The sequence below is a fragment of the Gossypium arboreum genome, chromosome 7 (assembly GCF_025698485.1).
Source record: "Gossypium arboreum isolate Shixiya-1 chromosome 7, ASM2569848v2, whole genome shotgun sequence".
Taxonomy (NCBI): Eukaryota; Viridiplantae; Streptophyta; class Magnoliopsida; order Malvales; family Malvaceae; genus Gossypium; species Gossypium arboreum.
In genome coordinates, this window is record NC_069076.1 from 11,416,166 (window position 1) to 11,440,497 (window position 24,332).

The 24,332-nt window shown below is 46.6% G+C and overlaps 2 pseudogenes; both read right to left on the reverse strand.

Moving 5' to 3' along the window:
• Positions 1 to 19,198: 19,198 nt before the first annotated feature.
• LOC128295762 (28S ribosomal RNA) lies at positions 19,199 to 22,467 on the reverse strand (annotated as a pseudogene).
• Positions 22,468 to 22,671: 204 nt separating this feature from the next.
• LOC128295800 (5.8S ribosomal RNA) lies at positions 22,672 to 22,822 on the reverse strand (annotated as a pseudogene).
• Positions 22,823 to 24,332: the final 1,510 nt, after the last annotated feature.

Consider the following 24,332-nt stretch of genomic DNA (forward strand, 5'->3'; position numbering starts at 1 on the left):
AAGTGAAAGAAGCTTTGTCAACTTTTTTAGCATGGAAAATATTCCCATCAGGGAAGTACTTCGAAGATAGCACTTTGAAACAAAGAGAATCTGTATTGTTTAAAAGTCTCCACACTTGACGTCCTAAGAGAGCAAGGTTAAACAGTCTAACGTCTCTAAATCCAAGGCCTCCCATGCCTTTCGGTTTGCACAAAGTTTTCCATGGGATCATTGTCCAGAATCCACCTTTGTCTTTACCCGACCACCATGTTCTACTCAGCATGGCTTGAATATCATCAATAACGCCTTTGGGGGCCAAAAAAATTGACATAGCATACGTAGGAATATATTGAAGGACCGCTTTAATGAAGACTTCTTTTCCCCCGAAAGATAGTAGCCTTTTTGTCCAACTGTTTATCCTGCAAGACATTCTATTAGTGATCTCTTTGAAAGCCTCTGTTTTCTTCTTACCAATAGGAATAGGAAGGCCAAGATAATTGTTTAATTTTTCCACCACCGTCATGCCTAACAGATCACTAAAGAGTATTCGTTGAGCTCTTGGAGTATTGGGACTAAACAAGATCATTGACTTGTCAAAGTTTATTTCTTGACCTGAAACGTTAGAAAAAATATCAAGCATAGTAACAAGACATTCAATATCGCTCCTTTTATTCCTGACAAACAGAAGAGGATCATCAGCAAAGAACAGGTGATTTATTCTAGGGCCATTCCTACTAGCCCGGATGCCTCTTAAGGTGTTGTTCTCCTGTGCATGGATAAGCATTCTCGAAAATGCTTCCATACAAAATAAGAACAAATAAGGGGAGAGTGGATCCCCTTGACGGAGGCCCCTCTCAGGCACAAAAATATCAGATAGAGTATTATTGCATTTGACCGTATAAGTAACCGAGCGAACGCATTCCATAATTTTAGCAATCCACTTATCCACAAAACCCATCTTCTTCATTACGTTTTCAATAAAATTCCGCTCCACTCGGTCATATGCTTTACTCATATCAAACTTGACAACGAGTCCTTTATTAGGGCCGTTTTTAGAACTTTGAAGATAATGGAGGAGTTCATGCGCTATCAGAACATTATCATGTATCATCCTCCCTGGCACAAACGCGCTCTGATTTTGACTAATACAATTGGGCAGGGCAGCTTTTAGTCGATTAGCAAGCACCTTAGAGATGATCTTGTAAACAAACCTGCAAAGACTAATAGGGCAGAAATTAGTAAGCTCACAAGGATTTTTAATTTTAGGAATTAAAATGATCATAGTTTCGTTAACACTAGAGATATTTTTGTTCCCGTTAAGAACTTCCAGACAGTAGCTAATAGTACCTTTTCCCACAATGTCCCAGTGATGCTTAAAAAAACTTCCCGATAACCCGTCAATTCCGGGGGCTTTATTGGGATCCATCTGCTTAATAGCCTGAAGAACCTCCTTCTCCGTGTAGTCCATACAAAGCCATTCATTTGTTTCCCTCATCACACAGTCCTTAATAAAACCCATCTCCTGGGTATTAGCATTTTGACCATTTGACCGAAACAGTTTCACAAAATAATCTTTAGCCACCTTGTTTATATCCACGCTGTTCGTTACCCACTGCCCTTCCGCGTTTTGAAGCTTCTCTATAACATTCTTTTTTAGCCGACCAGTGGCTTTAGCATGGAAATACCTAGTATTTCTATCTCCCTCCCTAAGCCAAATTGACCTAGACCTTTGTGCCCAGTAACTTTCCTCCCTAGCATAGAGAAAGTCAAGCCTTCTTCGAGTCTCCTTTAACGTGCGCCCACTTTCCTCGCTGCTAACAGAGTCAATGATCCAGTCTATATGTTTCTCAAGCTTTTGCATGTCCCTCTTCAAATTTCCATATTTCTTCCTCTACCAAGGACCAAGGGCCAACCTAACTCTTTCGATCTTCTTCCCAAAGTCAGTAGCAGCCCTGTTCCAAGCTCTTTCAATAACGGTTTTTGCTTCCACATCACCCGCCCAACAAACATCAAACTTGAAGCACAATCTTTTATCAGTTGGATAAGCCTTCGATTTTCGACCCCACAGGTCTAAGATAATAGCATCATGATCCGACTGGGTTTGTCTCACCACCTTGGTAGATATGAAAGGAAATTTTTCAGCCACTGAAACCGAGCTAATGAACCTATCGATTCTTTCCTTTATCAAACCCCCCACGTCTATTATTAACCCATGTAAACCAACCACTGTCAGGTTTAATATCCACAAGAGCCAGGTCGTCCATAACCTCTTTAAACTCATTCATTTGCGCCCTCACACCCCTACGCCCACCTTCTTTCTCAGCATCGTTCAAAATAGCATTAAAATCTCGCCCGACAATCCACTCCTCCCTAACGGACTCTCCAACCCTCCGCAAAATATCCCATGAGCTGCTCCTAAGATTCGGGTTCGCATGCCCATAAAATCCCGTAACCCTTATATTGTCGTTGTTCTCCAGTTTTACCATCGAATCAATGTGATGCTTAGAGTAGTTTTGAATAGAGACATTCATCCCATCCCTCCACATCAATGCAAGACCCGCACTCCGTCCTTTAGAATTAACAGCTAACCCATTCTGCATCCGACATTTGTTTTGGACCCTACGAAAATCATTGGCAGACATTTTTGTCTCGCTAAGAAAGATGAGGTCTGGATTATTAGCTGCGATAAGTTGTTTTAACTCCCTTAGCTTTACGGGGTTCCCCAAACCGCGACAATTCCAGCACATAAACTTCATTTTCAAACGACAACTCACGAGACTGCTACCTTAAACGAGTGCCAGGGAGACTGATCAACACTTTTCTCTTGTCGCCTCCCCCAACCTCGACAAGAAACACCCCAAGAATAGAGAAAATGTAACCCAAAATCGCCACCGGAGTAGAGCAAAAGAAATAAATCCAAGAACCTACAAAACACAAAGAAACAACAACGACCGGAACACCCCGACTCAAGCTACGAACAAACACCCCCCATCAAACCCCCATCCCCGAACATCAAGGAAAGGAAAACATGCAAGAAAGTACCAAAAAACTGCAACCTAACACCAGCAGTCCAAGAAAACCCAGAAACCTAATAGCTACTGTAACAAAAACAACTAAATCGAACAAATAGGGAAAATCATTAAAACTTATCCTCCTCATTCATATAAAGCCTGTTAAACCAAAAAAACCCTCAGATTGAATAACGTTGAAAAGTCAAAGAAAATAAGAAATACCACCAGTGGAATACGTGCAAGACGAAACAATCCATGCAAGATACATGCAAGACCCATGCAACCTACTGAACGTAAAGAAAATCAATAAAATAGCTGAACAAGACAAAAGAAACGACAAAACCTTATTGCTACCAATGAAACAATCCCATCAAAACAGGGTCTGACGATGCTAGAAAAGATCGTGACGAGCCACGTATGTATCGCTTGTCCCACCTCGAATAGCCCGCCACCGCTAAAGCGCATAAAGTCGCAAGAACTCCTTGGCCATGCAAAGCAACGAACGTCACAGAGCCAAGAAACCCTCTGAAAATCCCCACCTAACGCCAGACTTCAACAGCAACATGTCACGTCGGTCCCCCGGCACCGCAAACCCACCGAAGAAAGACACAAAATAAAATAAAATAATACCAAAAACAACAAAGAAACACTCAACACCACAAGACTGCCATAAAATTCAAAGAATAATAGGCAGACACACAAACGAAGTCAAGAAGAAAAATCGCTTGAATCTTGGAGAAAATTCAAAAACACGCTAGAACGCTACGCTACCAGGCGACATTCTTGTTACCAGGCGACATTCATGTGTCTGAAACAGGGACACTTTATGGTGCCGACGCTTCTGCACCAACGGGGGCCCAAAATTAGCTTTGGTGCTCGACCCTCCTGCACATCCGATGCACCAAGGTGCCGATGCTGCCCGATGCTCCGACACATCAAAGGGGCCGGACAGGGACGATTCATTCATTGTTGGGTACCGGACATGCAACGGTATCCGAATCCTACCTTTAGGATGATTCATTCATTATTGGGTACCGAACATGTAACGGTGTCCGAATTCTACCTTTTGGGATTGGGAAGGGACTCGTTGCGCCGTTTGTGTATCCCGGGATGGCTCGCCGGATCATCGCCGGGATGGATCGTCGGAGCACCGCCGGGAACCTAACCGGTGGTGGGGGGGCACCGACGTCCGGGCATGCGATGGGCATGGGCAGTGCCCTGGATAACCCCTGGCTGCTCAATATCACCTCCCCCCTAAAGAGCTAAAAAAACTTGGTCAATGTGCTACCAGTCGACATTCATGTGTCCAAACAGGGATGGGTTTGGATGTCCAAAGCAGGACACTTTTTTCAGCCCAACGCTCCCGCAGATCCGAGGCACCAAGGTGCCGATGTTGCCCGATGACCCTCACCACGGGATGGCCTACGTTGCGGATGTTGCCCGAGGCTCCCGTACATGCCTGAAATGGGGGCAAGTTTTTTTTTACGCCACTTACACTTAGTATTTTTAATTGAAAATTTTTTCTGTTGGCCCAAAATAAATACAAGAAGCCGAATGAAATATGGCATGATGGCACGGTAGATAATTGAACAAGTGCGGGCATAGCAGCTTGGGAGCTCAGACTCGCACCACCACGGCCCCTGTTGTGCGATGTTTTCCGAGGGGGCGGCACGGCCAAGTGTTTAACTTAGAAATTTTTTCTGATGGCCCAAAACAAATACAAGAAGTATGGCATGGCATGGCACGGCGAGAAAATTGAACAAGTGCCCGGCCGCCAACACTTGGGAGCTCAGACCAGACCACCACGGCCCCTTGTGCCATGTTTCTGAGGCGGCACGGCCAAGTGTTTAACTAACTCCTTACACTAAGTCCCCACTTGGGGACCCTGTGGTCGAGACGTGCAAAGAACAAGGGTGGATCGGAAGGAGATGGGGAAGGACTTAATCGAGGCGACAAAGGGTTTGAATCTCAGTGGATCGTGGCAACAAGGCCACTCTGCCACTTACAATACCCCGTCACATATTTAAGTCGTCTGCAAAGGATTCTACCTGCCGCTCGGTGGGAATTACGCTCCAAGGAGGCGCCCGCGACTTGTCCGCCGCGTGAGCAACGAAGAGGCCATAATAGAGCACGAGCTTCGTCCGTGTCAAGAGACAAAATGCATAGGCATCGAGAGACAAGGGCCTAAACCCTACTCTCAAAAATATTTTCTGCATCCGAAAGCACGAACAAGCACCAGTGCACCGACGAGGCCACACCGATTTAAGGGGGCACACTCGGGACACAGAGCACGATTGTGGTCCACCACGCACCCCAAAGGGCACGAGATGGAGAAGGGACGGCAACACATCAATAATTCCATCCGCTTAGGTACGCAACACAGATCCGATCGCATCCCTAGGTTCAATTAGAACAAGGGAGTTAATGAAGAGGAGTGTCGCCGGCAGCCTCGATCACGGTAGCATGGAGCCCGCCAATACACACAACAAAACACAACTCATATGCCCATTATGCGTACTAGTGGTAGCACCCACGCACACCGCCAACAACCCACCCAACCAATGTATTGGTAGGGGAGCGGAAGGAACAATGAAACGAGGGCACACCACAAACGCTGGCATGAGAACTACGAGGACAAAATCCCATTGGGACTTGGTCGAGCCAGACCGAGCCTCGAACTCAACTTACGCCCCCAAAGGAGCCGCTGTCAAAGGGACTTGGTCTTTGGGGTCACGGGGCGCTTCGAATGCGAGCAAGGCCTTGGCAAGGCCAAAGCGCCGATGGGTCGCCGACTTGAAGGCACAAGGCGTCCTTAACATGACGGGGAGAATGGGCAAGCCAAGCTCGAGCCCATAGCAATGCATAAGCCACCCCAAGAGATCTTTGCCCGATATAGGGACCCGGTCTTGTAGTCGTTGGCTACATTTCTATGGGCACGGGCTTGACCGGCCGGAAAATCACCCGACCACTAGTGCCGCGATTGACCCACCACCGTTGGTGAGTCATTGCGGACTATCCAACCCCTGGGGGTCATGGACGCACCCCACCTCGGGTTCGAGGGGGCTACGTCGGGGCGCGGATCTCTACCCTTAAAGAGCTAAAAACTTCGTCAATCTGCTACCAGGCAACATTCTTTTTTTTTTTTGAGCAAAAACGACCACAAGGGTCAACACATATTATTAAGTAACATCACTAATAACAGCATCATGGATTTTCGAAGGATAATCCATATCAAAAAAACAATTTTTAGCCTCACTACACATAGTCTTACAAATTAAATGGGCTACATTATTACAAGACCGTTCGGTCCAAATTAAACTGGTAGATTTAAAAAAAGTGAAAGCTACAGTACAATCCTTAAGCCGTGCGCCTATGATCGTGACGTCATTAGCCAAATTATTAATCCTGTTGACCAGCCCAGCATGATCCGTCTCAAAAAGCACATGGTCTTTTATATTTAATTTGCATGCCACGTCAATACTTTGCTCAAAGGCCACGCATTCGGCCTCTTCCACCGACCGTCTGCCCTCTTTAAAACCCCCACCGCCACCTAAAACAAAACCTTCTTCATCTCTTATTACCGTCCGATACTCGATTCCGGTTTCCCCAACTGTAGCATCAAAATTTATTTTTAAAAAACCTTTCGGAGGTTTAACCCACCTCTTCTCCGCTATATTTTGTGAGATTAATGGTGCATGCGAGATATTACATATCCTAACTCCTTGCTCAAAGTTGCTAGCCCTTTCCCATATTAGTCAAGCGCCTCCTCTTCTTTTCCTCTCAAGATGAAGTTATTTCATTATTCCAACAGCTCCATAAAATTGTCATTAAGTCAGCCATGGCTCTCTTGTCAAGGACACGCATCAAGTCTTCCAGCCAATCAATGCAATGATCATAAGATTTAGAAATAAAGCTCCTGGACCATCCTCCTATCGACAAAACAGCTCTCGACGTTGGACAGTCTCTTAGCGCATGAAGCAATGTTTCGACCTCGGCTCCACATCTCGGGCATCCTTTGTTAAATCCTGGTCTGATGGATGCTATCTTTCCATTTTTCGGAAGAATTTCATGTCCCACCCGCCACGTAAAAACACGAACCTTCGGTAAAGTGTCGAGTTTCCATAGAGCTCTCCAAAAAAACCTGTGAGGACCACATCCCATTTCTTTCAACAACAGCCATGAGTAGGCAGACTTTGAAGTAAAACATCCATGAGTATTATGAAACCATATTATTTTATCTTCCTGAACCTCATCTCCAATGGGTATGTCGCAAATCTTATCACCCCAGTCTTGCCCATACGCTTGCTTAACTTTATTCTCATCCCAGCTTCTTCTATCCAAGTGCCAGAGATCTTTCACAAACTTTTCACTATGGTTGAGAGTGTTGCTGATGACCGTGGCCCCATTAAGCCTTTCCATCCCCCAATTATCAGCCCAAATATTTATCTTCTCGCCATTTCCAACCTGCCACCCAAAGCCATCTTGAAAAGCTTCCACCGCTTTCACAATGCTTGACCAAGTGAAAGAAGCTTTGTCAACTTTTTTAGCATGGAAAATATTCCCATCAGGGAAGTACTTCGAAGATAGCACTTTGAAACAAAGAGAATCTGTATTGTTTAAAAGTCTCCACACTTGACGTCCTAAGAGAGCAAGGTTAAACAGTCTAACGTCTCTAAATCCAAGGCCTCCCATGCCTTTCGGTTTGCACAAAGTTTTCCATGGGATCATTGTCCAGAATCCACCTTTGTCTTTACCCGACCACCATGTTCTACTCAGCATGGCTTGAATATCATCAATAATGCCTTTGGGGGCCAAAAAAATTGACATAGCATACGTAGGAATAGATTGAAGGACCGCTTTAATGAAGACTTCTTTTCCCTCGAAAGATAGTAGCCTTTTTGTCCAACTGTTTATCCTGCAAGACATTCTATTAGTGATCTCTTTGAAAGCCTCTGTTTTCTTCTTCCCAATAGGAATAGGAAGGCCAAGATAATTGTTTAATTTTTCCACCACCGTCATGCCTAACAGATCACTACAGAGTATTCATTGAGCTCTTGGAGTATTGGGACTAAACAAGATCATTGACTTGTCAAAGTTTATTTCTTGACCTGAAATGTTAGAAAAAATATCAAGCATAGTAACAAGACATTCAATATCGCTCCTTTTATTCCCCGACAAATGTAAGAGCATCATCGAGAAAGAACGGTGATTTATTCTAGGGCCATTCCTACTAGCCCGGATGCCTCTTAAGGTGTTGTTCTCTCAGGCATGGATAAGCATTCTCGAAAATGCTTCCATACAAAATAAGAACAAATAAGGGGAGAGTGGATCCCCTTGACGGAGGCCCCTCTCAGGCACAAAAATATCAGATAGAGTATTATTGCATTTGACCGTATAAGTAACCGAGCAAACGCATTCCATAATTTTAGCAATCCACTTATCCACAAAACCCATCTTCTTCATTACGTTTTCAATAAAATTCCACTCCACTCGGTCATATGCTTTACTCATATCAAGCTTGACAACGAGTCCTTTATTAGGGCCGTTTTTAGAACTTTGAAGATAATGGAGGAGTTCATGCGCTATCAGAACATTATTATGTATCATCCTCCCTGGCACAAACGCGCTCTGATTTTGACTAATACAACTGGGCAGGGCAGCTTTTAGTCGATTAGCAAGCACCTTAGAGATGATCTTGTAAACAAACCTGCAAAGACTAATAGGGCGGAAATTAGTAAGCTCACAAGGATTTTTAATTTTAGGAATTAAAATGATCATAGTTTCGTTAACACTAGAGATATTTTTGTTCCCGTTAAGAACTTCCAGACAGTAGCTAATAGTATCTTTTCCTATAATGTCCCAGTGATGCTTAAAAAACTTCCCGATAACCCGTCAATTAAGGGGCTTTATTGGGATCCATCTCGCTAATAGCTTTGAAGAACCTCCTTCTCCGTGTAGTCCATACAAAGCCATTCATTTGTTTCCCTCGTCACACAGGTCCTTAATAAAACCCATCTCACAGGTATTAGCATTTTGACCATTTGACCAAAGCAGCTTTCACAAAATAATCTTTAGCCACCTTGTTTATATCTCTGTTGTTCGTCACCCACCGCCTTCCGTTTTGAAGCTTCTCTATAACATTCTTTTTTAGCCGACCCGATGGCTTTAGCATGGAAATACCTAGTATTTCTATCTCCTCCCTAAGCCAAATTGACCTAGACCTTTGTGCCCATAACTTTCCTCCCTAGCATAGAGAAAGTCAAGCCTTCTTCGAGTCTCCTTTAACGTGCGCCCACTTTTCTCGCTGCTAACAGAGTCAATGATCCAGTCTATATGTTTCTCAAGCTTTTGCATGTCCCTCTTCAAATTTCCATATTTCTTCCTCTGCCAAGGACCAAGGGCCAACCTAACTCTTTCGATCTTCTCCCCAAAGTCAGTAGCAGCCCTGTTCCAAGCTCTTTCAATAACGTTTTTTGCTTCCACATCACCCACCCAACAAACATCAAACTTGAAGCACAATCTTTTATCAGTTGGATAAGCCTTCGGTTTTCGACCCCACAGGTCTAAGATAATAGCATCATGATCCGACTGGGTTTGTCTCACCACCTTGGTAGATATGAAAGGAAATTTTTCAGCCACTGAAACCGAGCTAATGAACCTATCGATTCTTTCCTTTATCAAACCCCCCCACATCTATTATTAACCCATGTAAACCAACCACTGTCAGGTTTAATATCCACAAGAGCCAGGTCGTCCATAACCTCTTTAAACTCATTCATTTGCGCCCTTACACCCCTACGCCCACCTTCTTTCTCAAAGATCGTTCAAAATAGCATTAAAATCTCCCAAAAATCCACTCCTCCCTAACGGACTCTCCAACCCTCATAAAAATATCCCATGAGTCGCTCCTAAGATTCGGGTTCGCATGCCCATAAAATCCCGTAACCCTTATATTGTCGTTGTTCTCCAGTTTTACCATCGAATCAATGTGATACTTAGAGTAGTTTTGAATAGAGACATTCATCCCATCCCTCCACATCAACGCAAGACCCCACTCAGTCCCTTCGTAATTAACGACTAACCCATTCTCGTGATCCGACATTTGTTTTGGACCCTACGAAAATCATTGGCGGACATTTTTGTCTCGCTAAGAAAGATGAGGTCGATTATTAGTCTGCGATAAGTTGTTTTAACTCCCTTAGCTTTATGGGTTCCCCAAACCGCGACAATTCCAGCACATAAACTTCATTTTCAAACGACAACTCACGAGACTGCTACCTTAAACGAGTGCCAGGGAGACTGATCAACACTTTTCTCTTGTCGCTTCCCCCAACCTCGACAAGAAACACCCCAAGAATAGAGAAAAACAGAACCCCGAAAATCGCCACCGGGAGCAAAGCAAAGAAACAGTCCAAGAACCTGCAAAAACACAGCAAAACAACAACAGCCAGGAACACCCCGACTCAAGCTACGAACAAACACCCCCCATCAAACCCCCATCCCCGAACATCAAGGAAAGGAAAACATGCAAGAAAGTACCAGAAAACTGCAACCTAACACCAGCAGTCCAAGAAAACCCAGAAACCTAATAGCTACTGTAACAAAAACAACTAAATCGAACAAATAGGGAAAATCATTAAAACTTATCCTCCGCATTCATATAATGCCTGTTAAACCAAAAAAACCCTCAGATTGAATAACGTTGAAAAGTCAAAGAAAATAAGAAATACCACCAGTGGAATACGTGCAAGACGAAACAATCCATGAAAGATACATGCAAGACCCATGCAACCTACTGAACGTAAAGAAAATCAATAAAATAGCTGAACAAGACAAAAGAAACGACAAAACCTTATTGCTGCCAATGAAACAATCCCATCAAAACAGGGTCTGACGATGCTAGAAAAGATCGTGACGAGCCACGTATGTATCGCCCGTCCCACCTCGAATGGCCCGCCACCGCTAAAGCGCATAAAGTCCCAAGAACTCCTTGGCCATGCAAAGCAACGAATGTCACAGAGCCAAGAAACCCTCTGAAAATCCCCACCTAACGCCAGACTTCAACAGCAACATGTCACGTCGGTCCCCCGGCACCGCAAACCCACCGAAGAAAGACACAAAATAAAATACAATAATACCAAAAACAACAAAGAAACACTCAACACCACAAGACTGCCATAAAATTCAAAGAATAATAGGCCGACACACAAACGAAGTCAAGAAGAAAAATCGCTTGAATCTTAGAGAAAATTCAAAAACACGCTAGGCTACCAGGTAACATTCAGATGTCCAAAGCGGGACACTTTTCTTTAGCTCAAGACATCCGAGCCACCGTGGTGCCCTAACTGCCGAGGTACCCGCACACCCAACGCCCTAGGTTGCCGATGGTGTCCGAGGCTCCCGCATCCAAGCACCAAGGTGCCAATGCTTTGAGGCTCCGCACATCCAAGCACCAAGGTGCTAATCTTTGCCGAGGCTCCCAAGACATCCAAGGCACCAAGGTGCCAATCTTTGCCGAGGCTCCCGCACGACCAAGGGCCGAGGTTACCGATGGTGTTCGAGGCTCCCGCACATCCAAGCACCAAGGTGCCGATGGTGCCCGAGGTTCTCACACGATCAAGGCCTAGGTTGCCGGTTGTGCCCGAGGTTCTCGCACGATCAAGGCCTAGGTTGCCGATGGTGCCCGAGGCTCCCGCACATCCAAGGGCCTAGGTGCCGATGGTGGCCAAGGCTCCTGCACGACCAAGGGCCTAGGCGCCGATGGTCCCGAGGCTCTCGCACGACCAAGGGCCTAGGTTGCCGATGGTGCCCGAGGCTCTCGCACGACTAGAGGCCTAGGTTACCGATGGTGCCCGAGGCTCCCGCACATCCAAGCACCAAGGTGCCGATGGTGCCCGAGGCTCCCGCACGACCAGGGGCCTAGGTGCCGATGGTGCTCGAGGCTCTCGCATGACCAGGGGCCTAGGTTGCCGATGGTGGCTGAAGCTCCTACATGACCAGGGGCCTAGGTGCCGATGGTGGCCGAGGCTCCCGCACGACCAAGCGCCTAGGTTGCCGATGGTGGCCGAGGCTCCCGCACGACCAGGGGCCTAGGTTCCGATGGTGCCCGAGGCTCTCGCACGACCAAGGGCCTAGGTTCCGATGGTGCCCGAGGCTCTCGCACGACCAAGGGCCTAGGTTGTCGATGGTATCGAGGCTCCCGCGCGACCAGGGGCCTAGGTTGCCGATGGTGCCCGAGGCTCCCGCACATCCAAGCACCAAGGTGCCGGTGGTGCCCGAGGCTCCCGCACGACCAAGGGGCTAGGTGCCGATGGTGCCCGAGGCTCCCGCACGACAAACGTCCTAGGTTGCCGATGGCGTCCAAGGCTCCAGCACGTCCAAGCAGCAATGTGCCGATGCTCCCGCACCATCGACGTCCTAGGTTACCAAGGGTGCCTGATGCTCCGGCACGACCAAGGGCCCAAGGTACCGGAGGATCTTATTCCAAAAGGGGAGGGACCGGGATGATTCAAAAGGGGAGGGACCTGGGGGAAGGACCGAGATGACTTGTAGCTTTGTTTTCGATATTCCGGGATAGCTCGCCAGAGCACCGACGGGATGGATCGCCGGAGCACCGCCGGGAATCTAACCGGCGATGGGGGGGCACCGACATCTGGGCATGAAATGGGCGTGGGCAGTGCCCTGGACAACCCCTGTTCGCCTCAATATCACCTCCCCCCTAAAGAGCTAAAAAAACTTAGTCAATGTGCTACCAGGCGACATTCATGTGTCTGAAACAGGGACACTTTATGGTACCAACGCTTCTGCACCAACGGGGGCCCAAAATTAGCTTTGGTGCTCGACCCTCCCGCACATCCGATGCAGCTAGGTGCCGATGCTGCCCGATGCTCTGACACATCAAAAGGGCCGGTAGTGCCCGATGGCCCCGCACCACGGGATGGCACACGCTGTCGACAGTGTACGAGGCTACCGCAGGGCGAAAGGTGCCGGGGCCTCTTGTTGCAAAAGGGGAGGGACAGGGACGATTCATTCATTGTTGGGTACTGGACATGCAACGGTATCCGAATCCTACCTTTGGGACGATTCATTCATTATTGGGTACCGAACATGTAACGGTGTCCGAATTCTACCTTTTGGGATTGGAGAGGGACTCGTTGAGCCGTTTGTGTATCCCGGGATGGCTCGCCGGATCATCGCCGGGATGAATCGTCGGAGCACCGCCGGGAACCTAACCGGTGGTGGGAGGCACCGACGTCCGGGCATGCGGTGGGCATGGGCAGTGCCCTGGATAACCCCTGGCTGCTCAATATCACTTCCCCCCTAAAGAGCTAAAAAAACTTGGTCAATGTGTTACCAGTCGACATTCTTTTTTTTTGAAAGAAAAACGACCCAAAGGTCTACCTTATTTTATAGCATCTTTAAGAATAATATTATGGATATCAAAAGGATAATCCATATTAAAATACACATCATACTTATTCGTAATAGCTAATTTACACAAATAATCAGCTACAATATTTCTATTCCGATTTATCCAAATAATTTGGACCGAATGAAAATTTTTAAATGCTTCGCACTCTTGCTTAATACGCTGGCCCAAGATGGTAATATCCTGCGTCCTCTTATGAACCTTGTTGACCAATACTGCATTGTCGATTCCGAAATTAGTCGGGTCAAATTTAATTTTTCGCTAACTTTATTCCTTCTTTAAACGCCTCATTTCAAATAACCAACGTCCAAAGTTTCTTCCACGAATTTATAGCATCCCCTAGGACAAACCCATCGTGGTCTCTAGTGATTGCGCCAAATCCATCGCATCCTTTCAAACCGCAGCGTCAACATTCACTTTGATATCGCCATTTGGAGGCTTTTCCGGCTCTCGCTCGTCTCTCGATCGGGAGAAGACCGGAGGTTCAAGAAGTTAAAGATTCTAAAATCTTTACTTAAAGTACTTGCCCTTTCCCAAATCATCACCGCAACATCCATCTTTCCATTAATAACCATATTGTTTCTATCATTCCAAATTGCTCCAGAGAAGGGTTAAGAAGTCGCCAGTAGCTTTATTATCGAGCTCACGAAACACATCTTCAAGCCACCGACATGCTTAATGTAATCCCTTCCAAAGAATCATTATTTAAACCTCCAAATGACAAGGACTTCACGAGCCTTGGAGCGGTCTTTCAACGTATGAATCAGCGTCTCTTCTCTGCGTTGGCATCTCGTATGTATTATTAAACCCTCGCGAATCTGAGCAATATTATCAAAAGTTGGGAGGATATTGTGACCAATTCTCCAACTAAAAATTTTAATCTTTGAGAGCAGCTGTAATTTCCATATGGAGCGCCAAAAAAATCTATGGGGACCGAAACCAACTTTCTTAAGAATCATCCAGGAGTACGCCAATTTGGTAGTATAAATGCCATGCGGGTTTTGAATCCACGTCCTGGTATCTTTGATGCCATTATGAGAAATGGGCAAATTGCAAATGCAGTCCCCCAAAGTATCACCATAAATCTCAACCACCCTCTCCCATTTCCACCTCCTGTTTTCGTGGTCCCACAAATCTTTGACCTTTCTCTCATTATTAGCAAAAGGAGACCGACACACCGACTCTCCTATAATGCCTTCGACCCCCCAATGGTCCCGTCTAAGATAAATCTTATTTTCATCGCCCACTTGCCATATAAAACCGTTTTTTAGCGCATCAACCGCCTTGGCTATGCTCTTCCAAGTGAAAGATGGTTTATCACTCTGTTTGTATCTAAACACGTCCCCATCCGGGAAATACTTGGCACTTAACACTTTGAAGCATAACGTGTCTTGTTGGGTCATAAGCCTCCAAACCTGTCTGCCAAGTAGAGCCAAATTGAACAGATATAAATCCCGAAAGCCCATGCCTCCCATTCCCTTCGGATAACACAATTTTTCCCAGGTCATCATTGCCCACCCCCGTGCTTTGTCTTTATTATTCCACCAGATCCGTCCCAGTTTCAAATGAAGGTCTTCGATAATGCCTTTAGGGGCCAGAAAAACAGAGAAAGCATACGTCGGAATAGCTTGAACAATGGCTTTGATAAAAACCTCTTTCCCACCGTAAGATAATAAACGTTTTGACCAGCTATTTATTCTGCAATTGCAACGATTAAGAATGTTAGTAAAAGCTAATGATTTTTTTCTACTAACAGGTAACGGTAACCCTAAGTAACTATCTAGCTTATCAACAATACGCATGCCAAGCATGGAGCTAAATAGTTGCCTTTGGGCCAACAGAGTAGTCGGGCTAAACATAATCATAGATTTATCTTTATTAACCTCTTGACCCGAATCACAATTGAAGTTTGAAATAATATTCACCATTTCCTCCACATCCTTTTTTTTATTACGAATAAAAAGGAGTGCATCATCGGTAAAAAAAAGGTGATTAATACGAGGCCCATTTATGCTAGCCCGAATTCCCTTAAGCATATTGTTTTTTTGAGCACGAATTAACATTTTTGAAAACGCTTCCATGCAAAATAAAAAAAGGTAAGGAGAGAGAGGATCCCCTTGTCTTAAGCCTCTTTCCGGTACAATCGTCTCAGAGAGGGTAGAATTGCATTTGACAACATAACGGACCTAATTTAACGCATCTCATTATTTTAGTCACCCATTCATTTACGTAGCCCATTTTCTTCATCACCTCTTCAATAAATTGCCACTCCACTCGATCGTACGCTTTGCTCATATCGAGCTTAATTACGAACCCCTTGTTTGGCCCGTTCTTTGTACTTTGGAGATAGTGGACTAACTCATGGGCAATTAAAATGTTGTCGTGGATCATCCTCCCCGGAACAAAAGCGCTCTGATTTTGGCTAATGCATGACGGGAGTGTTTCCTTCAGGCGATTTGCGAGCACCTTGGCAACGATTTTATACACCACCCTACAAAGACTGATCGGCCTAAAATTAGTCATATCCACCGGCTCTTTAATTTTAGGGATTAAAACAATAATAGTATCATTTATACAATCCACATTTTTAACACCCCTAAGAATATCATGACACAGCTTAATAATATCTTCCCCACCACTTCCCGCTTTCTTTAAAAATTCCCGACAAACCGTCAATTCCTTGAGCTTTCCTAGGATCCATTTGATTTGACGCTTCCTTAATTTCGTTTTCCGTAAAGTCCTTCAAAGAATCATCATTTTCTTCACATTGTAATGCGACTCTCAACATAATCAAGGTTTATCATAGTATTAGAATTTAAATTGGATTTGAATAACTTTTGAAAATACTCCCTGATCGCCTTGCTGATATCCGTCGTGTTCTCTTTCCAGTAACCATCCATGTCTTTAAGCCTAACAATGTTATTTTTTTTCCTTCTGTTTGTGGCTCTCACATGAAAAAATCGGGTATTCCTATCCCCTTCTTTTAACCATTGGATCCTAGAGTGCTGGGCCCAATATTTCTCCTCTTCATCGAACAACTTGCCCAACTTTATTCTCAAAGCTTTGAGCTTATTACTGTGATAACGCACTCTCGCTATCAATGACGTTGTTTATATTTGCTGCGAGGTACCCATCCGTTACGCATTTGTTTAAGCTTCTTATATTGCCATCCACCAAGCTTTTTACCCACCATCTCGATCTTTCCCATAATATCCATGGAACCTTTCGCCACACTTCCTTTATGATATTCTTTGCTTCCACATCTTTAGCCCAAACAAATGTCGATTTAAAACAAAGCCTAGGATCTCTATGTCTATCTCTCGGCTTCCGTCCTTCAAGATTCAAAATGATGGCATCGTGGTGGGAAGTAGATTGACGGATCACATTGGTTTCCATAAAGGGAACCTCGCGACATCATTAGCAGACATTAAGAACCGGTCAAGTCTCTCCTTAACCAACGCCGCACCATCCCTCGTTATTAACCGGTAAACCATCCATTATCAGTTTGCAAATCCACCATTGAGAGCTCATCGACAACCTCCCTGAAGTCCTCCATTAGAACACGTGGCTTTCTCCTACCCCCTCTTTTTCCGCATTGTCGAGAATAGCATTGAAATCACCCCAATGATCCATTTCTCCTTAATGATCGACCCACCCTTCTCAAAGATATTCCACGAGCAATCGCCTTTTGTTTGGTTCGGCATTTCCATAGAATCTCGTGAACCTAATGGGATTGTCATTCTCCACAATTATCGAGTCAATGTGATTACCGAATATGTTTGAACTTCGACCTTATCACTTTCCTTCCACATCATGACCACCCACCACTTTTGCCGTTAGCGTTAATGTACCAAGCATCCTTCCATATTACACCCATCGTGAATGTAAGAGAATTTATTAGCATTAATTTTGTTTCACTAAGGAAGACTATATCGTGGTCATTAGCAACGAGCATTTGCTTTAATTCACGGCCGTCATTGGGTTACCAATCCCACTAGCTTCAAAGAGAGAATCTTTATTGGTTTTCTCCCCACGATCTTTTTCCTTTGAGACGCTAAAGTTGCGGTGACAAAGATAGAGCTTATCCCTTATCGACTCCCTCGAACCATCAAGAAAAGAGACAAAAATTCACCCCGTAAAGCTTGAACATGATGATCTTTGATCTTCCATCAAAGAACGACCAAGAAACCAAAACCAACCAGAAGAAAGAAGGTGGGCTCGTACGGAAGCCAACCCACGACCTAGGGATTCAAATACGAGCAAGAAAAACGAACACCACAAATTTCAAGGAACCTAAATCATGCAGAGATGGCACCCACCAATGAAGCCCAGCTCCCCAAGGAAAAAACGAGAGGCACTCCCAAGAAACCAACTCAGACAAAGAAAAGAAACAGAGAAACCAAGCTTTGCGAAAAACCCAAAACAAGCCAACCAAAATAAACGAATTAACAGGAGAACCCTCAGCATACAGAAACCATGCGATATCTCGACATCTGAACAAACAAAAGAGAGCCACGGAAAAGGCGACAACCCAGCAAGAGCAACAAAGAAAACCTCACTGGAAAAAGAAAGCGATCAGCTTAATATAGATCACTAAACAGGACACAAAATACGTAGAACCCTGCATGCATGAAACATGCAAATTGTACGTCGGGAAATAAAGAAAAACCCCACTTTTATACGGATGCATAAAAAGAACGAGGAAAAGTTGCAAGAAGGAAAAGAACCCGGCCACCGTAGGGCCCCCAGCGCACAAACCAGCAATCAAGCACCAAATACAATAAACACAAATACAAAACCAAATGAATAAAAAACCAACGAAAAGTAAAACGGACAAAAGTCACCGTAAAGAAAGAAGCGAAAGCTCTGCAAGAAACGTCTTGTCAGACCAGGAACACCGCCAGAAGCCTATCGCATCAAAGTAAAGGCATCGTACAGCAACCATCCAAAGCAAAACGATAACAAAACTCATAAACAATCCACAAAAACAAACGAAACACACTTAGAATCCACCCCAACTGCCATAACATTCAACCGAATAAGGCAGACACACACACGAAAACAAGAACAGAAATTGCCCAATTCTTGGAGAAAAAACACGCACGCATACGCTACCAAGCAACGCTACCAGGCCGCTACTAGTCGACATTCATGTGTGTGAAACAGGGACAGGTTTCAGATGTCTGAAACAGGGACACTTTTTTCAGCCCAACGCTCCCGCAGATCTGAGGCACCAAGGTACCGATGTTGTTCGATGACCTCACCACGGATGGCCTACGCTATGATGTTGCCCGAGGCTCCGTGACATGCCCGAAATGGGGCAAGTTTTTTTACGCCACTTACACTTAGTATTTTTAATTGAAAATTTTTTCATGGCCCAAAATAAATACAAGAAGTCAATGAAATATGGCATGATGGCACTAGAGATAATTGAACAAGTGCCCGAGCCGCCAACAGCTTGGGAGCTCAGACTGCACCACCACGGCCCCACAGCGATGTTCCCGAGGGGCGGCACGGCCAAGTGTTTAACTTAAAATTTTTTCATTGGCCCAAAACAAATACAAGAAGTATGGCATGGCACGGCACGGTAGAAAATTGAACAAGTGCGGGCCGCCAACACTTGGGAGCTCAGACCACACCACCACGGCCCCACAGCCATGTTTCCCGAGAGCCAAGACGGCCAAGTGTTTAACTAACTCCTTACACTAAGTCCCCACTTGGGGACCCTGTGGCCTGGACGCAAAAGAATAAGGGTGGATCGGAAGGAGATAGAGGAGGATTAATCGGCGACAAAGGGTCAATCTCGATGGATCGTGGCGGCAAGGCCACTCGCCACTTACAATACCCCGTCACAGATTTAAGTCGTCGCAGCGATTCTACTGCCGCCAGGGAATTACGCCCAAGGAGGCGCTCATGACTTGTCCGCCGCGGTCATTGCACACGACACGCGTCCCTTGGGGCTAAAGGCCTCATCGCTGGTCGGCACTTTCGGGCGACAAAGCGTAGGCGTCGCTTCTAGCCCGGATTCGACTTAGAGGCGCTCACCATAATCCAAATAAGACGGTAGCCACACATCGCTTTTCAACCAAGCGCGATGACCAATTGTGCGAATCAACTGCCTCTCGTACTAGGTTGAATTACTATTGCGACGCCGCCATCAAGAGGGTAAACCAACCTGCCTTACTTACGATCTAAACCCAAATTCACGCTCCCTATTGGTGGGTGAACAATCCAACACTTGGTGAATTTCGCTTCACAATGATAGGAAGAGCCGACATCGAAGGATCAAAAGCAACGTCGCTATGAACGCTATCGCCACAAGCCGCTTATCCTCGTGGTAACTTTTCCGACACCTCTAGCTTCAAATTCAAGGTCTAAAGGATCGATAGGCCACGCTTTCACAGTCAGATTCAGACTGGAAATCGTAATCAAACGAGCTTTTACCCTTTTGTTCCACACGAGATTGCTCTCGTTGAGCTCATCTTAGAACACCAAGTATCTTTTAACAGATGTGCCGCCTCACCAAACTCCCCACCGACAATGTCTTCCGCTCGGATTGGTTTACCAAGCCGAATTTTGGTCCAAAAGAGGGTCGTGCCCTCATCCGATTTACTAATAAGTAAAATAACTTTAAAAGTAGTGGTATTTCAATTTCACCGAGAGCTCCCACTTATCCTACACCTCCCAAGTCATTTCACAAAGTCGGACTAGAGTCAAGCTCAACAGGTCTTCTTTCCTCACGATTCTCGCCAAGCCCGCTCCTTGGTCGTGGTTTCACTGGATAGTAGACAGTGACAGTGGGAATCTCGTTAATCCATTCATGCGTGTCACTAATTAGATGACGAGGCATTTGGCTACCTTAAGAGAGTCATAGTTACTCCCGCCGCTTACCCGCTGGTTGAATTTCTTCACTTTGACATTCGTGAGCATCAAGCGTAAATCACATTGCGTGAGCATCCGCAGGACCATCGCAATACTTTGTTTTAATTAAACAATGGATTCCCTTGTCCGCATTTCAGCTTCGAAGTCGACCGTTCGTCGCCCGAGGAAGGCCCCCAAGGAGCCGCCCCCATCCGTCTCTCTACGCAAGACGCTGGCGAATCGCTTCGCCATGGCGGCAGCCGAGCAAAGGTAACCGGCAAATGACGGTTCGGATCGGGACCCCATGCCCACCCTCGAGCCAATCCTTTTCCCGAGGTTACGGATCCATTTTGCCGACTTCCTTGCCTACATTGTTCCATTGACCGTAGGTCGTTCACCTTGGAGACTGATGCGGTTATGAGTACGACCGGCGCGGCGGCACTTTCGGTCCTCTGGATTTTCAAGGTCACGGGTGCACCGACACCACGCGACGCGCGGTGCTTTTCCGGCCACCGGACCTACCTCCTACCGAGCTGTTTCTGTGGTGGGCGGTAGTTAAACGTAAAAGATAACTCTTCCGAGGCCCCACCGACATCTCCGGACTTTAACGCTGCCGCCACCGTCAAGGTCCTTGCTCAGAATTTTAACCCGATTCCTTTCAAAGCTCAGACTGAACGCGCTTATCGGACGGCTTCCCCTGCCTCTTAGGATCGACTAACCCATGTGCAAGTGCCGCTCACATGGAACCTTTCCCTCTTCGCCTTCAAAGTTCTCATTTAAATATTTGCTACTACCACCAAGATCTCGCACCGACGGCCGCTTCCGCCGGCTCACGCCGGGTTTTACGGCGATCGCCGCTCCTCCTACTCATCGGGCTGTGCTCTTGCCCCGACGGCCGGGATAGGTCGCGCGCTTAAGCGCTATCCATTTTGGGGCTAGTTGATTCGCATGTGAGTTGTTACATACTCCTTAGCGGATTTCGACTTCCATGACCACCGCCCCATTGCCTTAATCGACCAACACCCTTTGTGGGTTCTAGGTTAGCGCAGCTGGGCACCATAACCCAGCCTCCTGCTCATCCCAGACGCTTACTCGCTTACCAAAATGGCCCACTTGAGCTCTCGATTCTGTGGCACGGCTCAACGGGCAAATGACCGGCCCTACCTATTTAAAGTTTGAGAATAGGTCGAGGCGCTATGCCTCGATGCCTCTAATCATTGGCTTTACCTCGATAGAACTCGCTAAGGGCTCCAAATATCCCAAGGAAACTTCTGAGGAACCAAATACTAGACGGCTCGATTAGTCTTTCGCCTCTATACCCAAGTCGATTTAACGATTTGCATCGTCAAGATCGTCGGCTGCCTCCACCAGAGTTTCCTCCGCTTCGCCCCGCCAGCATAGTTCACCATCTTTCGTGTCCCGATAGGCATGCTCTCACTCAACCCTTCTCAAGATCAAGGTCGGTCGGCGGTGGCACCCGTGAGGGATCCCGCTAATCGATTCCTTGCGCTTTACGAGTTTTCTAGCTCGCTGACTCGCTTTACACGCCGACTTTTGGTCCGTGTTTTAAGACGAGCCCAATGGGAGCCCGCAGCCGACGCCCGAGCACACAGTGCCGGCACGCCGAGAGGGCGCGTCTTTGATCCCACGATCGAGGCGACGACGCCCTGTGCGTATCAAAGGCCCGGTTTGGGCTGCCGCCACGACCGCCGGTCCACGCCCGAGCCGACGGGCGGACCGGCTCGCCATTCCACATCTCGACCGGACGATCGCCGCCCCCATCCGCTTCCTCCCGACAATTTCAAGCACTCTTTGACTCTCTTTTCAAAGTCCTTTTCATCTTTCCTCGCAGATTTGTTCGCCATCTGGTCTCTCGCCAGATTTAGCCTTTGGACTAATTTACCACCGATTAGGGCCGCATTCCCAAACAACCCGACTCATAGACAAATACCATGGTGCAACAGGTCCGCACGGGGGGTTTCACCTTTCTCCCACGCTTCTTTCCAGGGGACTTGGGCTTGGCCCACCACCGAGGACGCTTCTCCAGACTACAATTCGACACGGTGGCGCCGATTCTCAAGCCGGGCTTTTCCTTCTCTCATTGCCACTTAGGGAATCTCGTAAGTTTTTTTTCCTCCGCTTATTGATATGCTTAAACTCACGGTAATCCTACCGACCAACGCGATGCGATGCCGAAGGATTTATGGTCTCGATCGACGAATGCGCACGACTCCAACAAGGTTGCTTGCAAGATTACCATCGATCGTCATGACGATTATGTCGCCGAGGACTAGAATTTAGGCCAACCACCGTCGTGGAGCGCACGGAGGCCAATTTCCACCATGGTCCAACCGAGTCCCTGTGGATCGGGTTAGATGGGGCGTTGATGCGTGACACCTAGGCAGACGTGTCTCGCCTAATGGCTTGGGGCGAACTTGCGCTCAAAGACTCGATGGTTCACGGATTCTACAATTCACACCAAGTATCGATTTCGCCACGCTCTTCATCGATGCGATAGTCGAGATATCCGCTGTCGAGAGTCGTTTATATACTTTATGCACAAAAGAACAACATCATCGAAGCAATCGACACCGCGAACGGTGAGGCGACAAGAGATGTGTCCTTTTTCATTTCGATTTCTTGGCGCGATTCGCGCCGGGTTTGTTCGCTTTGCATCAAGAAGTTGATCCCGACATCTCACCCCACCCAATGGGCAAAAGGGATGACAAGACCGCCGCCCGACACGCGGGGTGGGGACAGCAACGATGCACCCACACCACCTCCGATGTTGTATACAACACGCTCACGGGTCGCTCGCTGCGTGTTTCGACAATGATCCTTCCGCAGTTCACCTACGGAAACCTTGTTACGATTTCTCCTTCCTCTAATGATAAGGTTCGGTGGACTTCGCGACGTCGCGGCAATGAACCGCCCACGCCGCCGCCGATTCGGACACTTCACCGACCATTCAATCGGTAGGAGCGACGGGTGGTGTGTACAAAGGGCAAGGATCGTAGTCAACGCGAAATGATGACTCGCGCTTACTAGGAATTCTCGTTGAAGACCAACAATTGCAATGATCTATCCCCATCACGATGAAATTTCAAAGATTACCCGGCCCGCTTACCAAGGCTATAGACTTATTGAATACATCGCAGCGCGCGTGGCTCGAACATCTAAAGGCATCACGCACTGCTATTGCCTCAAACTTCCGTGGCCTAAAAGGCCATTGTCCCTCTATAGCTAGCCACGGCGATCACCTCCGTAGCTAGTTAGCGGTCGAGGTCTCGCTCGTTAACTAATTAACTGCATAAATCGCTTCTACCAACTAAGAACGCCATGCACCACCACCCATAGAATCAAGAAAGAGCTCTCACCATTAATCCTTACTATGTCCGACTCGTAAGTTTCCCTGTTGAGTCAATTTAAGCAGTGCTCCACTCCGGTGGTGCCCTTCCACAATTCCTTTAAGTTTCACCTTTGCGACCATACTCCCTAACCCAAAGACTTTGATTTCATAAGGTGCCCATGAGTCCTAAAAGCAACATCCGCCGATCCTCGTTGGCATCGCTTATGGTTGAGACTAGGACGGTATCCGATCATCTTCGAGCCCCCAACTTTCGTTCTGATTAATGAAAACATCCTTGGCAAATGCTTTCGCAGCTTGTTCGCCTTCATAAATCCAAGAATTTCACCTCGACTATGAAATACGAATGCCCCGATCGTCCCTCGTTAATCATTACTCCGATCCCGGCCAACACAATAGGATCGAAATCCTATGATGTTATCCCATGCTAATGTATACAAGCGTAGGCCTCGCTTTGAGCACTCTAATTTCTTCAAAGTAATAAATACGAGGAACGAATTCGCTAATTAAGGCCAGGCGCGATCGCCAAGTAGAGGGACGAAAGCAGATCGGTGCTCACCGTGAGGCGGACCGGCCGACCCACCCCTAAGCCCAACTACGAGCTTTTTAACTGCAACAACTTAAATATACGCTATTGAGCTAGACTTACATGCATGTCACCGGCACCAGATTTGCCTCCAATGGA